Genomic DNA, 17,492 nt, shown 5'->3' on the forward strand with positions numbered 1-17,492 from the left:
ATGTATTCTTTTTATAGAAATTTCTGTCAAGGTTGCACACTTTTAAGGTGGAAATTATGCCTCACCTGGTTTAGCTTCTAATTCCGAACCATCTCGTGGATTTGATTTTGGACACTTTTTAGTGTTCCTAGCATTGACTGCCAATGAGAACTTTTAACATTGTTGAATGAAATAAATGTGTCATTTTTGAGGCTAGGAGGGACAGCCCTTGTTATCTTTGTTGAAGTATCCACACATTAGGATCACTGTTTTAATGGTCGCCACTGCAATTGCCCTGAAGTTGGAGGCACTCTCGGTGGATTTCAATGCTGCAGAACTATTCATCAGGGTAGAATACTTACAGATGGCAAACGGAGCCTTTCGCTCAACCATGTAAGAGGTTGTTTCATGTGGTATCTACCTTTTTTTTATTCGATCTTTGTTGTGTCTGTGTTGTCTTGTCTGCTCCCTTGTGACTGAGTCTCTGATTTCTCCTGAGGTTGATGCTTAGGAAGGATAGCCTCCTTTCTGACCTATGTGATACCCTCTCGTTACACTGAGACATGTCACGTTCATGTCCAATTGCTTATTTCTGATCTCTCCTGATGACTGGACTGCATTCTCATTGAAAATAAGGAATACATTTTGCTCTCAGTTGTCAAGGTGTCAACATGAAGTCTATTGTACAGGGAGATGATTGACAGGTGCATTGTGGGTCTTTCAATGGATTGATTACATGTAAGATTTTAAAATGCATGGTGGGGATGGACAAGTATTGTTAGTCAGCAATTTGAGGCAGGAGATTTTGTTATAATTGGCTGGCTTGCTTGGTGCAATGACATTTTGGTGTTGACTCTTAGCTTACTTCCTCTAGTGAGGACATTAAGCGGAATCCAGTCCCAAATTGCCTCCCATTTGTTTGTCATCCCGGCATTGAGGAGTGCGGCTTTTCCTGGGGCTTCCACCACTCTGTCCCAATGCACTGCCTCCCTTTTTCTGCCTGCTGTGATAAAGAAGCACTTTAATGCTTTCCTCCCTGTATCTTGGAGCTTTTGACTCCGACAGAAATCTAGCAGAGTTCATAGAGGGTCGTTAAGTAGCAGTGCGCTGACAAGAGTTTTGGTTAGGGTAGCCATTTTTAAGCTGTTGCCCATCTTTTCTAGTCTAAAGTGTTATTTCAGTGCCATTATTAAATAATTTCCCCAGTAGGATTGCTGACCCTCCAGGAATTTATTATTACTTCCCAGGGCGCTATGACTAGCAAACTTGGAGAAAAATCACGGATATTAAAGTTTTTTTTTTCTTTTTCTGCACTTTTCTCTTTCCCAGATCTTGAAATTTGTTGGTGGCTAGAGTAGGGATGTCAGGGTTACTGCTTGATTGGTAGTCAAGCAAAATCCACTTGAGTAATAAGACTTTTAGCTTTCTAATTGTCAAAGGAAGGCAGAGTGTTACAAGGATGGTTGTTTTATCCAATTAATGGCTGGAACCTGGACCTGAAGTCTCTCGGAATGCATTTAATCATGGTTGGCAAACCTACCACCCAGCCAGTGCCAGACACACTTGCACAACCCCTAATGAGTTTGATTTGTGACAGCAGAGTTCACAAAGTAGTACAATAGCACATCTGCTGGTGGGAGTCATATTTACAGCCTGCTAAGTTTACATAGTTTCTGTTGTATGAGGACTTCGAGACCCAGGAGCAACTATTTGATGATGTCACGCAACTATATGTCACTAAGCATAAATTGCAGTGTGGGTGGACTTAGACTTCATTACAACAGACCACAATGTGCTAGACCCCACTACACTAGATTAAAGTGCAGACAGTCTTGAGAGCACATAGACATGAACTCATGTTGAACGTAGAGTATTCCTTAGCCAATATCACTGTATGATCAAAGTTTTGTATATCTATCACTACCATATATAGTAGTATTTAATATTAAATCATAATAGATAATGTGATTTTGAAGGCTGAGCCTGAAGACGGTTCTTGACTTTGCCTTCTCGTCAACCACTCTGTTTTGTACCCTATCTCATAGTGTGGCATCAAATTTTATGATAAAAGTTTCCATTGTAAATGTAGAAACTGTAGTGTATGATGAAAATGTTGACAAAAGTGTGACAGAAATAGGATTGTGAATAACAAGGTTTTGTACACAGAATACAGATAAATATAAAAGAGTGTTGTCCAATCATAGTTACATAACCTAGCTCACGGTCTGTTGCCATTTCCACTTTTTCAATCAATAAAAACAAAAGAACAAACGAAGAACAGTACTGCGCAAGAACAGGCTTGTGGCTCACCAAGACTGTGCTGACATGTGATGCATTTCTAAACTAAAACCCTTTTTACCTCTGTGCAGTCTATATCCCTCTATTCCTTGCCTGGTCAAGTATCTGTCACAATGCGTCTTAAAAGTTGCTATGGTATTCACCTCTCTCATCGCCTTTAAACTTTAACCCTCTTTTACCTTTTTAATCTATGTTCCCTGGTCATTGACACTTCACCCCTGGGAAAAAGACTCCGACTATCCATTCAATCCATGCCTCTCATAATTTTGCAAACTTCTATCAGGTCACCCCTCATCATGTGACATTCAAGTGAAAACAAACCAAGTTTGTCCAATCTTTCCTCAACTAATACCCTCCAAACCAGGCAACATCCTGGTAAAACGTTTATCTACCCTTTCCAAAGCCTCCTAATCCTTCTGGTATTGTGGTGACTAGAACTGCACATAATATTCCAACGTGGCTTACAAAATTTCTATGCAGTCGCAACATGACTTGCCCATTTTTATACTTTATGCCCTGGCAAATGAAGGCAAGCATGCCTTATGTCTTCTTGACCACCTTATCTACTTGGGTTGCTACTTTCAAGGAATTGTGAACCTGTCTGCCTGAACCCTTCTCTATGTTGATGCTACTTAGGGTTCTGCTATTCAATATATACTTCCTCCTAGATCTCCAAAAATACATCACCTCGCATTTGTCAGGATTAAACTCCACCTGCCATTTCTCCGCACAAGCTTCCAGTCGATCTATTTCCTGTTGTATCCTCTGGCAATCCTCCACACTCTGCCCGGCTCCCCCAATCTTTTTGTTGTCTGCAAAGTCACTAATCAGGCTTCCTACATTCTTCTCCAAATCATTTATATATGTATTACAAACGACAGGGTCCCAGCACTGATTCCTGCAGAACACTACTGGGCACAGAATTTCAGGATGAAAAATATTCTTCTACCGCTACACTCTGTCTTCTATGACCAAGCCAATTCTGGATCTGCTTACTAGCTCCCTGCAGATCACATGTGACTTCATATTTTGTATCTGCCTGACATGAGGGATGTTGTCAAAGGCCTTACGAAAGTCCATATAGACAATAAGGACTGCCTGCTCTCTCAAATATCGTTGTCACTTCCTCAAAAATCTCAATCAAGTTTGAGAGACACGACCTTCCCTCACGAAAGGGATGCTATCTATTGCTAATAAGTCCATATTTTTCCAAATGTGAGTGAATTCTATCCCTAAGAATCTCCTCCAATAATTTTCCTACCTCTGACATAAGGCTGACTGGCCTGAAATTTCCCAGATTATCCCTGTTGTCCTCCTTATACAAAAGAACAATGTTGGCTATTCAGTAATCCTTTGGGCCCTCTCCTATGATTGAAAAGGATACAAAAATTTTATGCAAGGCCCCAGCAATTACCACACCTGCCTCTCTCAGCATTCTGGGATACATCCCATCAGGTCCTGGGGACTTAACTACATTAATACTTTTCAAAATGCCCAACACACTGTCATTTTTTAGATTGACATGACCTAGAATATCAAAATACCCCTCCTGAGACTCACCATCCACTATGTCCTTCTCCTTGTGAACACTGATGCAAAGTATTCTTTAAGAACCTCACCCACTTCCTATGCCTCCATACATAGAGCCATAGAGGTTTACAGCATGAAAACAGGCCCTTTAGCCCAACTTGCCCATGCTGCCCATTTTTCACAATTAAACTAGTCCTATTTGCCTGTGTTTGGTCCATATGCCTCCATACCTATCCCATCCATGTACCTGTCTAAATGTTTCTTAAGTGACAAAATTGTGCTCACTTTTACCACTACCTCTGGCAGCCCATTCCAGACACTCACCACCCTCTGTGTGTAAAAACTGCCCCCAGACCCTTTTGTATCTCCCCCCTCTCACCATAAACCTATGTCCTCTATTTTTGGACTCTCCTATCATGGGAAAAGCTGTCTGCTATCTACCTTATCTACGCCTCTTATGATTTTATATACTAAATTCCCTCCTTTTGTCTTTTGGGTAGACCTACCCTTTCCCTAGCTACTGCCTTGGGATTTTCTTTAATCCTGTTTGCCAAAGGCATTTCATGGCCCTTTTTTAGCCCTTCTAATTCCTCTTTTAAATTCTTTCCTGCTATCTTTGTGTTGCTCGAGGGCTCTGGCTGTCAAACTCTCAAGATGAACGGTAAATTCTGCTTAAACGTGCACCATGTTTCTCAGTTTATTAATGGTTAGGGCTTACAGGAAAGCCCCTTTATGGGAACTACTTGAAATACTCCAGGTCTTGGTTGACATATGGTTTGTCCCACAAATTTGTGTTATTTGAAAATCTGTCTTTCAAAAGCAGTGTATCATTTTAACTGGGCAAAGGCACCTCTTGACTGGCCTACTTGTTTTTACAAACATCTTTAATGCCCAGTTGGCATAATTTTGAATTCCTGAGTTTGAAAGTTTCTTCCAGTGAAGAAAGTCCCTTCAGAAAATGAACACTCATTTCATGAGCTACACTTTTTTTGTTGCCTTGAGTCATATCACTTTTTATGTTTATAAGGCGTGGGCAGGTCATTCAGAATTGTCAACTCCAGTTGAGCGCAATTCTGGGGTTAATGAATTTAGAAAATGCTATTTGCTTCAAGATACCTTATTCAAAACCAGAATTGGTGGTATTGTTTTGAGCATACAGGGGAATTAACTAGATTGGTTTGTGTCAGGGGCTACAGCATGTTCATTCTATAATGATATGATGTACTCAATGTTACCATTTTATAATGTGTAAATATAATCCAACCCAAAATATTTTAGTCAAAATCACTTTGCACTCCTTTATAAAATGATTTAAAGTTGCAATAATTAAATTTGATGCAGTTGATTTACATTGCACCCAATGAGGGGTGTACCATTAAATGTTTGTTTTAAAATTTGCTGCAGCGCACAGTGCGTATTAATCAATTTCATCTTTTGCATGCAAGGCTGAATTTATTGTCCGTCACTAGTTACCCTAAGAGGTCAGTGCTGTGCTGCGATGTTGATTGTTATTACATCTGACACTGGTTAGGCTACTTCACAAAATACTAAGAGTGGGTTGCATAATAGGGTTTGAAGTCAATTGAATATCTGACCAGAAACAGATGACAGATTAACTTTCCTGAAGGACATTAGCGAAGCAGTTAGGTTTTTATGACAATTTGGCAGCTTTCCCAGTCTTTTTCTGTAGCCGTGCTATCAAGAGAACCAACAGAATTAATGCAGAGATCAGCCACAGTGTCATTGAATGGCAGAACAAGTTTGAAGGACCTATGCCTGCTCCAGTGTTTTCTTGTTACAGCTTGATAGGATATAAATTCTCTCACTGTGTGGGCCACTGTTGTATTGATCCTTAAAGGTGTAAGGCAACATCACTGAAAGTTAGTAACTGGGAGATACTGAGACTACAAGTGAATCCCACGCGGATGGAAAAGACATTCAAGGTGAAAGATAGAGAGAAGTGATTGTGGGAGAAAAGCAGACGCATGGAGGAACACAACTTTAAAGATATCTGAACACCGTCTAATGAGAGCAGCTGATTCTGTTAATGGATCATTGTGATTCTGCTAAATATTAAATCAATGTTAAGAATTATGAAGAAACGCCCCATTTTGTGAAAATTTCTTCAAATCAACAATGTATATATGTCATTCATAATTCTTTTTTAAAATTTATGGCGGATTTGTAATTTATCATCTGCAAATTCAAAGAATCATCTTTTGCAATATCACCTGCCCTGCTTTCCCCTGTTAATATCCTCTTCCCTGCATCAGACTTGAAACATAAAAACATAGAACATAGGAGTAGGAGTACGCCATTTGATCTCTTCAAGCCTAATCCACCATTCATCATCAAGTTTCTGTTCCTGCTTTCTACCCATACCCTTTGATCCCTTTATCCCTAAGTTCTTCTTGAAAACATTGTGTTTTTGCCTCAACTGCCTTCTGTGGCAAAGGATTCCCAAGGCTCAGTACTGTCTCTGGCTGAAGAAATCTTTCCTCATCTCTAATGACCTGCCCTGGTATGCTTAAATTGTAATGCATGGGTCTGGACACCTCCAGTCACCGGGAACATCCTTGATGAACTTGATTATTTCAAATTTTTCATGACCCACTTCTACTCTCCATGAATGTGAGCTGTTCGATAGATCTGCTGCTCCAACTGCAATTTGCATGGACTACCAGTTGCCAATCACTCCTTTGCTCACTGATCAACATTGGCTCCTCGTTCACCAATGCTTCAAATTTTAAAGTTTTCACACCTGCATTCAAATTCATTCACCTACACCGAGTCCCTCCCTATCATTGGAGACTCCTATAATCATCTCAGATCTCTACATTCCTCCACTTCTGGCCTCTTATGCATTCTGACATCTTCCCATCATTTGGGACCATGCTTTTGGCTGTCTAGGACTTAACACCCAGAATTTCCTCAATTCACCTCCCCATTTGTCTACCTCTTCCCATCTCCTTTTAAGGCATTCCTTCAAACCTACCCCTTTGACTAAGTTTTTGTCCATCAAGTCTTTTGTCTAATTATAGTTTTGTGAAACAAATGTGATGTTTCGTTCACAGTAAGTGTGTTTCTGGTTGAAAAAGAGAAATAATACCATAATAATAGAGTAATAAGTAAAAGTAACATTTAGACGTAGAATCCCTTCGGTGTGGAAACAGTCCTTCGGCCCAACAAGTCCACACTGACCTTTGGAGCATCCCACCCAGACCCATCCCCTTATAACCCACCTAAGCTACACATTCCTGAACACTATGGGCAATTTAGCATGGCCAATCCACCTGGACTGCACATCTTTGGACTGTGGGAGGAAACCGGAGCGCCCGGAGGAAACCCACACGGACACGGGGAGAATGTGCAAACTCCACACAGTCGTCCGAGGATGGAATTGAACCCGGGCCCCTGGCTCGGTGATGTAGCAGTGCTATCCACTGTGCTACCATGCTGCCCCAATATAGTTGCAACATATAGTGCTAAGTCTTACAGACAAGAAATGATGCAGGTTTAACACTTTTTGTCTGTGCTAATCTGAGCCAGGCTAATGTTGGGGAATTAAGGTTTAGCATTATGGAGCTAAAATAAAGTCAGGCTTTCCAAAGTTGGTTAATAATAACATCCAATAAAGAGAAGCAAGGGCTCTGCTATTGGAAGGTGAGTATCTGAAGGATGGACAATTGAATGGAGTAATGCAGCCTTCCTATCACCCTTTGGATTCTACCCCAGCATTAGTACCTGCGTTCAGAGTCTGAGTGAGAGAAAATAAAGGTAAAAAGAAAAGCAAACACTTAGAAAAATAATTTTAGTTGAATTGGGGGAATGTAATGTGTAAGGCATCTTGATCTAGACCCTCACAAAGGATAACATCCTTTTAGAATCCACCTTGTCATGTTCTCTCAGGATTTTTATATGTCGCAATAAGATCATCACCTGTTCTGAACTCCCCAGACCCAATCTTTTCAACCTTTCCTCATAATTCCTCCATCCCACACATCAGTCAGGTAAACATCCACAAATGCATGAACATACTTCCTTAAGGAAACCAAGCTACACAATACTCCAAACCTAGTCTCATCAATGCACCATACAGCTATTGAAAGACCTCCCTACTTTTCTATTTTGTTCCCATTACTATAGTGACAACATTCCTTTTGCTTCCTAATCACTTACTCTCCCTGCATGCATTGTGATTCATGTACTCGGGACATCCAGATCCTTCTATCTCAGAGTTCAGCTTTCTCTACTTAGAGAATGTTTGTTTGTTTTTGTCTATTCATCCCACCAAAGTGGACAGGTTCACATTTTCATTCATACTACACCATCTGTCAAAAGCTTGCCCAATCACTTAACCTGCCTATATCCCTTTGTGACCTCTTCATCTGCTTCTTAACCTATTTTCTTACCTATCTTACCATCAGCACATTTTAGCAATCATACATTCAGCAAGTCATCAGAAAACATAGCAATCACATTACTTGTTTATTCCTCAAAGAATACTTTATACATTAGTCAAACATGATTTCCCTTTCACAAAAACGTGTTGAGTCACCGAATTGTTATGGTGCAGAAAGAGGCCATTTGACCCATGTTAACTTTGCCTTGTGGCATTGAGGTATTCCACACTCCCCACTATCTCCCCTTTCAATATAAAAGTTTAAAGCATTTACTGGATAATAGGTGTTAAACTAATTGGCCTGCAGTTTCCTGCTTTCTGTCTCTATAGCGCCTCCCCCTTCCCCCTTTCTGACTTCTGGTCCATTGGACCTTTTCCAGAATTATTTCGTAAATATGTTGACCTTGTACATAAGGGGGGGGGGGAAGAAAAATTAGCATCTGTTAAGTTTAGTGTGATTAAAATAATTGCAAAAGTACAGATCAGAGTAATTGTCTTGCTCAGTGACTCAATAACTGCCCCTCTACTACCGGTGCACTGTGTTTATAGTTATACGTGTACTATGTGCAAGATTCACTGCAGCGCCTCACTGAATTTATTCTGGTAGCATCTTCCTCCCTTGTGGCCTTTCAACACTAAAAAGGAAAATAAAATCCAAGATTTTGAGTTTGTGATCACCTCAAAGTCTCAGACCATTGTAACTTGCTGCCATTCCTTTACCATTTCCTGGGTGAGAAATCAACCTCTCACTATTGTGACGATCACATCCACGCAAGGACTGCACTGTTTTTTTAGGGCAACTACATTTGGGCAGTAAATGATGCCATATTAACATAATCTAAAAAAAACCATGACTTCTTATTTATTCACTGTAATATTAGACAGCCATTTAAACAGGGCACTTGATGAATTTGCGCTCCTTTTAAGTTTCGTAGATTGGAACATCCTATTTGATCTGCTGACAAGTGCACTTTGAATTCCCTTTGTGGGTGAAGGTCAGTCCTGGGAGAACAAATTGACAAGGTGCCCATTAATATATTCCAAAGTGAACAGGAATATCATAAGATTTCTGCCATCACCTTGTGACAACAATTCCTGACTGGGGAATATTTGCAGAAGCTTCACAATCAGTAGCTGAGACAAAAGATCTGGGCATCATTGTTTACAGAATAAAGGTGTGAGAGCAAAACAAGACTGAACTTCACAGGGTGGTCTAACAGCCAAAGAAACCGAGCTATTCATTTTATGAGCATAAAGCTCCTCTCTCACAGGGTGAAGAGGATGATGTCCAACTGTTCTAAGGGCTTTGTGATTGCTGAGGAGAGGGGAAAACATGAGGTGCCTGTGAAGAAGGGTAGATTAATAAATGAAAATCCTCAAACAAAGGAATCTCCGGAAAAGACAAAAAAAAACATATGACCAGTTCTATAAACCCTATTCCAAATACGAGTCGCTGATGCAACTGTGTTGTTTTATTTTCTGTAAATCTCAGCAGTCCCTCTTAGTTTGTTTAACATAAAGACTATTAATTCTCCAGCAGCATAGCATTGCATTCTCTACATGCTTTAACCCAACCAATTTGTAAATTGTGTAAAAAGTGTACATTCGCATTATAGCATTGGACTTTGGGGACTTTTTTTTTTAAATTGGAGAGGGAGAGAAATGCAAGCTCATTAAATTATCCATACTCCTGAGGTCAGCAATGGGTCAATAAAGGGCAGGTTTTCCTGCACTGGCCTGTCACCTTGTATTGATCAGTCAGCCATTCATTTTCAGCTTGGCTTGATGCTGTCCCGCGGTAGCAATGATTGCATCAGTCAGCCCTGATTGCCATCTGGGGCTTGCCAATTTCAGTTGGCAGCATGCACAGCTTGCTCACACAGAATTCAAGAAATACGTTCTTGTATGCAGCACACAGAGCAGTTAAAGCAAAGAGGCAGGTGTATCATCTTTAGTTGGCTGAATGCATCTGGGCATTGCAAAGGCAGCATATTGCTGTTTTGTGTACTGACCCAGGACTCGTGGGAGGGAATAGTCTGGCGTGGCAGCATAATCCCCAGGACCCAAAGCTCCTTCATTGACTGACAGGTGCAGCCATTAGTGAGTGGCTGGAAAATAAGCCTGAAAGGGGAACAAACTGAATTGGGCACAAACAGACATTCTAATGCCATTTGCCATCAGCAATAGGTGTATGTCTAAATACAACTGTGCAAATAACATTAACTTGCAGGTTAATATTGTTCTCGATAGAGGGGAAAAAAACACCTTACTTAAATGAGCTCAGACTGAACAACAGTGTTTAGCCATCATTTCTGACCATTATAGTACCACAAGCATTTTGTTTTGTCTCCATATTAACATGTTTTGTTTACTCATTAGTTTGAGGTATTTTTACGGTGTTATTAATGCTGCAATGATGTACTCTGTGTACTTCAGGAAACTCCAGTTCATAGGCAAAAGCACTTTAAATTGCTAGAATTGAATGGAACATTTTGATTCCTTATTTTCAGCTGTTTTAAAATCCTTATTCTTACACAGAGTAGCGAGAATGTCAAAATCACAGGAATGGTTGACGTGAATAATATAGATGCATTTAAGGAAAACCTAGCCAAGCATGTGAGGGAGAAGAGAATAGAGGTTACAATAATAAACTTAGACGAGGAAAGATGGTAACATGCTCAATGGAACAAAAACAGCAGCATGGCTAGTTGAGCCAGAATGGCCAGTTTTAGTGTCATATATTTGATGTAATCCAAACCCACTGACCATAGAAGAGATTTCCTAGATTCTGCTTTCACCACTATTAATAGAAGGCATTTCAGGTTTCTGGGGCTGAAAACTATTTCTGCAAAATGCCCCCTTTTTCCATTCCCATTATAATTTAGTCGCCTCATATGGTTGGGCTTGGGAAATAGTTACAGACAATATGTAACCATCAATTGTTATTTAGTCAAAAGAAAGTCAGATATATTGTTGAAACAAGTGTTCATTTTCTGGACAATACAGAGAACATAGAACAGTGCAACACAGTACAGGCCCTTCAGCCCATGATGTTGTGTGACCTACTGTCCTACTCTAAGGTCAAACTACCCTGCATACCCTTCATTCTACTATCATTCATGTGTCTATCCAAGAGTCGCTTGAATGTTCCTGATGTATCTGACTCCACTAACACCGCCAGCAGCTCATTCCACACGCTCACCACTCTCTGTGTGAAGAACCTACCTCTGACATCTCCCCTATATCTTCCTCCAAACACCTTAAAATTATGGCCCCTTGTAATAGTCATTTCCATCCTGGGAAAAAGTCTCTAGCTATCCACCCTATCTATGTCTCTCATCATCTTGTACACCTCTATCAAGTCACTTCTCATCCTCCTTCGCTCCTATGAGAAAAGCCCTAGTTCCCTCAACATTTCCTCTTAAGACCTGCCCTCCAGTCCAGGCAGCATCCTGGTTAATCTCCTCTGCACCCGCTCTAAAGCCTCCACATCCTTCATATAATGAGGCAACCAGAACTGAACACAATATTCCAAGTGTGGTCTAACCAGAGTTTTATAAAGCTACAGCATAACCTCACGGCCCTTAAACTCAATTCCCCTGCCAATGAAAGCCAACACACCATACGCCTTCTTAACAACCCTATCAATTTAGGTAGCAACTTTGAGGGATCTGTGGACGTGGGCCCCAAGATCCCTCTGCTCCTCCACACTGCCAAGAATCCTGCCATTAACCCTGTATTCTGCATTCAAATTCGACCTTCCAAAATGAATCACTTCACACTTTTTCCGGGTTGAATTCCATCTGCCACTTCTTTGCCCAGCTCTGCAACCTGTCAATGCCCCATTGCAACCTACAACAGCCCTCCACACTATCCACAACTCCTCCAACCTTTGTGTCATTGGCAAACTTACTAACCCACCCTTCCACTTCCTCATCCAAGTCATTTATAAAGATCACAAAGAGCAGAGGTTCCAGAACAGATCCCTGCAGAACACCACTGGTCACCGAGCTCCAAGCTGAATACTTTCCATCTACTACTACCCTCTGTCTTCTGTTGGACAGCCAATTCTGTATCCAACAACATTGTAGCATGTCAGGCCTCCTCTATAAGCTGGGGCTGGGATGGTGGTGATTGTTTGGAGATATTCAGTGGCTTAGCCCAAACACCCTTTGCATTACTGGGAATTCCTAGGATTTGGGAAGAGGACACACTGTTAGCGGATATTTTTCAGGCATCCAGCATGGCCACCTAAAGGCAATATGCCAACTTGCATACTTTAATGAGGAACTTAACACTTGAAGTAGGGCTAATTTGGGAAATTTGTTTGCTTTGTGAGTTAAGTGTGGATGTGGCCTAGGAAGTGGCCATTACTTAAAAAATTACATTTGTATTTTTTTAAACTTTCTGAATGCCCATGAGGAGCAGACAGTGTCTTGGGGTGAGCGGCCTTTTTGAACTGCTGCAGTCCATGTAGGAAACATGGCAGCTATTTACATACAAGCTCTCACAATCACTTTTGTAATAACTCTGAAGATATGTCTTGAAAGGAATCCTGTGGGGAACTTTGAATAATGTTATGTGATTATTGCGATTTGCTTAAGAGGGCAGGTAGGGCCTCTGTTTAGTGTCTCATTGAAAACACAAAAGTAACTGGTTGCATTACAGATCATAGATAAATTGGCAGTCTAATTCTAGGTTGTAATATTCATCGAATCCACCAACTGCCGAATCCTGCTGGCTTCCGACTGAGACTTTATGGCAGTGCTGTTGCTCAGTTTGTTTAAGTCCCTGCCTAGAAAACAGGAAATCCTGGGTTCAAATCCTAGCCCGCTTGTTCTTTGCTTGAAAGATCCCTCTGTCAAATGTTAGTGGGCCCTTTTGGTGTAGTGGTAGTGTCTGTATCTCTGAGACCAAGAGGCCTAGGTTCAAGTTCTACCTGCTGTAGAGGTGTGTAATAACATTTCTGAAGAGCTTGATTAGAAAATGCCTATACTTAAGAACTTGCTGGCTTTGCAAATTTAATTAAACCTTTGTCAGTAATAGATCAAATAAATACCCTTTTAATGATGTGATCATTTCTAATGACTGCAATTGACCTTTCTGGGCAGAAACTAAGTTTTTAACTTGTTCAGTCAAATTTCTGCACATGGTACAATTTTAAATAATGTGAAGTTGGGGCTCTTTTGAATAAAGAAAAGAACAAAGAAAATTACAGCACAGGAACAGGCCCTTCGGCCCTCTGAGTCTGCACCGATCCAGATCCTCTATCTAAACCTGTCGCCTATTTTCCAAGGATCTGTATCCCTCTGCTCCCTGCCCATTCATGTACCTGTCTAGATACATCTTAAATGACGCTATCGTGCCCGCCTCTACCACCTCCGCTGGCAACGCATTCCAGGCACACACCACCCTCTGCGTAAAGAACTTTCTACGCATATCTCCCTTAAACTTTTCCCTTCTCACCTTGAAATCGTGACCCCTAGTAATTGAGTCCCCCACTCTGGGGTGGGTGGGGGGTGGAGAAAGCTTCTTGTTATCCACCCTGTCTATACCTCTCATGATTTTGTAGACCTCAATCAGGTCCCCCCTCAACCTCCGTCTTTCTAATGTAAATAATCCTAATCTACACAACCTCTCTTCATAGCTAGCGCCCTCCATACCAGGTAACATCCTGGTGAACCTCCTCTGCACCCTCTCCAAAGCATCCACATCCTTTTGGTAATGTGGTGACCAGAACTGTACGCAGTATTCCAAATGTGGTCGAACCAAAGTCCTATACAACTGTAACATGACCTGCCAACTCTCTTGTACTCAATACCCCGTCCGATGAATGAAATCATGCCGTATGCTGCCTTGACTGCTCTATCGACATGAGTTGCCACCTTCAGAGTACAATGGACCTGAACACCCAGATCTCTCTGTGCATCAATTTTCCCCAGGGCTTTTCCATTTACTGTATCGTTCGCTCTTGAATTCGATCTTCCAAAATACATCACCTCGCATTTGCCTGGATTGAACTCCATCTGCCATTTCTCCGTCCAAATCTCCAATCTATCTATATTCTGCTGTATCTATATTTTGGTGTAGTGTCCCTCTCTCTGAGTCAGGAGACTTGGATTCAAGTCCCTGCTGTACCAGAGTTGTGTAGTGACATCTCTGAACAGGTTGATTAGAAAAGACCCAAATAATGTGAGCTTTTAAAAGTTAATTATTTTTCTTCCTGTTTCTTGCCTCTCTATCTCTGTCTCTGTCTCCCTCTTTCCTCTGTTTCTGATTTAACTCTAATTCCAAGCACCCACTCTCTTTTTTTTTAAAATGTATTTGACTGTTTTATACCTTAGTCCTGAAATCTTATTGAACTATCCATCCCAACATTTGCTCAGGCTCCAGGTGACCTTGCTATAGCTTTTACTGCACTGTTACCAGTTCACCTTTCCAGCAAGTTAGTATGCAAAACGTTTTTTGAATACGAGGCTGTATTAAGAAATCTGTCCAATGATGCATGCTGTGAGATGTCTTACTCTAGCAAGTACTGACCGAAAAGTATATTTGTATGGTGATCGATTGTAAAAATATTGCTGTACTTCAAGCATTTACATATTGTTTGAAGTTGTGAAGTATTTTCATGTATTGAAAATTGTCACTGTTGTCATCAACTCATCTTGAGGCATTGTACCCTCCTACTATTTTCTATACCCAAAGCAAAGTTTATATTTGCACAGGTCATGCAAGTCATCTTGTTTTGGCATTAATATACAGTGAATTATTGGCTGGCGTCTGCTTAATGTACAAATATATATTACTAACAATCAAAATAGATTTTATTTGCCGGGGATGCACGGCATGTATTCTGACTGCCCTCCAGAAATTCACCCAAATGTTCATTCCCCATATATGGGGTTTAGCCACTGAATGCAAGGCAGGCTGTCTTACCTGTTGTGCATTTCATAGCTCAAAACTTCAGTCCTATCATTCATGTGCACACCCTGTTCAGGAAGAGATCTGTCCCACCTCACCTAAGCTTGGGGTAAAAACTATTGCAAAGCGTATGAGAATCTGATGAGAAGGTTATGAAAATATTGTGGTGGATGGCAAGCAGCATGAACATCAGCATACTCTTCATTTTCTGATATGCAAACCTTCACCCTACTCATTTTACTTTAGTAAATTCATTTTAATGTCTAATGTTATTCTCATTCCCCAAAGGAAACAGCAGCATGATAAAGCATCAAAACTTGTTGATTTTTCTCCCACTTCCCAAAAACAGTCATGTGCGCCAGCAGCGAAACAAAACTCTCTGAAAAAGAGTTAAAGTAATTATCCAAATGTATTCCCTGATGATGAATACCGTACAATTTCCATAATCATTTAATGCTATGAAAATTAAATGGGAAAGTTAATTAATATTGCAGCAAATGTGTCTTAATACCACAGCTGCAGTACCAACATCACACTACTTGAGATGACTGGAACAGAGCAATGAAGATGGCAGAAAAGTGAACACCGGGAGATGTTCATAGTCCTCCTAAACTGGAGCCACTTAATTTGAATCATCTGTTATTTCAGTGCAGTGTAACTTTTTTGCGATTTTGTTTGCTTATTCGGAATTAGTATAAATTTTCCACCAGTGCCAAAATCAGTTTTGGTTAAGTGACTGTTGTTTAGCAGAATCAAGTATACTTATCTATTGAGACAAAGAATTGCTTCCCACCTCTGCCACCCACTGTACCCAGAATATCTACACCTGTCCCAGTCTTATTTACAATTTTTCAGCCTTTGAATTTTCAGGTTTTTGGGGTGCATGGTAAGTTTCTGCTGTATCAGATTCCAAAATTTATGTCTTGGTAATTTAACAAAAACCAAAGAAAAATGAAATCTGGTGAAAGGACAGAAATACTGACTATAAAAATAACTGAAAAAAGTGGGGAGGAACAACAATTGGGGGGAAAAAAAAATGGCCATAGGTGCAAGAATGGAGAGGGGGACAGAGTGGGAAATGAAATGACAGTGTTGCACAGAATCTTGGGGCAGCTGCCACCAAGGTGCAGTGGGGAAAGATCACTGTCCGAGGTCTTTCTGCCAAAGTTAAATCATGGCCTGTTCAGTTAATGCACCCTCCCGCTGCCTCAAATATGTGACTATAATCCTGCATAAGGATTGGGGTTGTTTGTTGGATAGAGTCAAACTCCAATGCATGCTTGGTTCAGTAGAGTAGCATAGGAAGGAACAAACTGCTTTAGTGACTCTGTCTATATATAATGATATTTTTATGAATAAGGTATTTTTTTTTTTAAATAACATGATAGAGCACCTAACTTGATAGCTAGGAAAGAATCACCAAAGTAAAAGATTTAAAGGCAGGAGTTTAAAGCGACAGCAATGAAGATAAATCCTTGCAAGAATAATTACACAATGAAATATCTCAATTACAGAGTTTGTCACCAATTAATAAGGTAGTTGGATGTATTTCTGCGGCACTGAATCCATGTCATCTCAGGAGATTAAATTCTTACTGGTAAGTTTACTGAAAATCCGTACAAAATTCATTGCAGTATTGGCTGCAGAGAGAGACAAGGGCAGTGGACGGTAAAATGAAGGAAACTACTGTTCGTACCTATGTTCTGGTGCAGTGCTTTCCTATGCTTGCACAATTTAAGGTTAGAAAACAGACAGGAGTTCGCCACTGAATGAGCACCCTAGCACCCAAAATGCTATTTTATGCACAATTGTGTGCTCAGATAGGAACAATACTGGCATGTTACTGGTACATAACCTTAGAAGTGAAGTTTCTTTGCTAAATATACAGTTCTTATGATGGATTGATAAAGCAGTGAAAACATTGCCAAATATCTCAGCATTGTAGATTTCAATTTCCTCTGTGTCAGATAGGCAAGATTGAGTTGATTGCATCAGTCAAACTGACCAATCTGCTACAGACTCCTGTTTCACAGCATTGGTCTATTTTAGGTTTAGCCTTAGAGGGTAAAAGTTCAGATGTTGAGAAAGTTGAGCTGCAGATTATACCATAATTTCCCCAGGGAGTATATAAATAAAATCCATTCATGAATTTTTAATTGGAGTTTAATATAAACCAAAATGGATAACTTCATCTCCTTTCCTGGTGGCCGAAAATTGTTGTCTGAAACTGTTACGTCGCTACAGCAAAGAGTATCCGAAAGACCATTTTTCTGAAGAAGGGTCCCGACTCGAAACAACAAGGTGCAGGGCCGGATGAACACAGCAGGCCAAGCAGCATCATAGGAGCAGAGAGGCTGACGTT

The 17,492-nt window shown here is 40.6% G+C and overlaps 1 protein-coding gene across 4 annotated transcripts in view; it reads left to right on the forward strand.

The window, feature by feature from the left end:
• klf12b (Kruppel-like factor 12b) overlaps window positions 1-17,492 on the forward strand; it is a 235,990-nt gene that overhangs the window by 84,610 nt on the left and 133,888 nt on the right. The window contains exon 1 of one of the 4 annotated variants that reach the window (XM_048598330.1): window positions 16,665-16,727. The exons of the other annotated variants lie outside the window; for them this stretch is intronic. The gene's annotated coding sequence lies outside the window, so the exon portion shown is untranslated. Of the gene's footprint in view, window positions 1-16,664; window positions 16,728-17,492 lie in introns of those variants that run through there. 4 annotated transcript variants of the gene reach the window in all.

This window comes from Rhincodon typus, chromosome 6 (assembly GCF_021869965.1).
Source record: "Rhincodon typus isolate 14 chromosome 6, sRhiTyp1.1, whole genome shotgun sequence".
NCBI classification, from domain to species: domain Eukaryota; kingdom Metazoa; phylum Chordata; class Chondrichthyes; order Orectolobiformes; family Rhincodontidae; genus Rhincodon; species Rhincodon typus.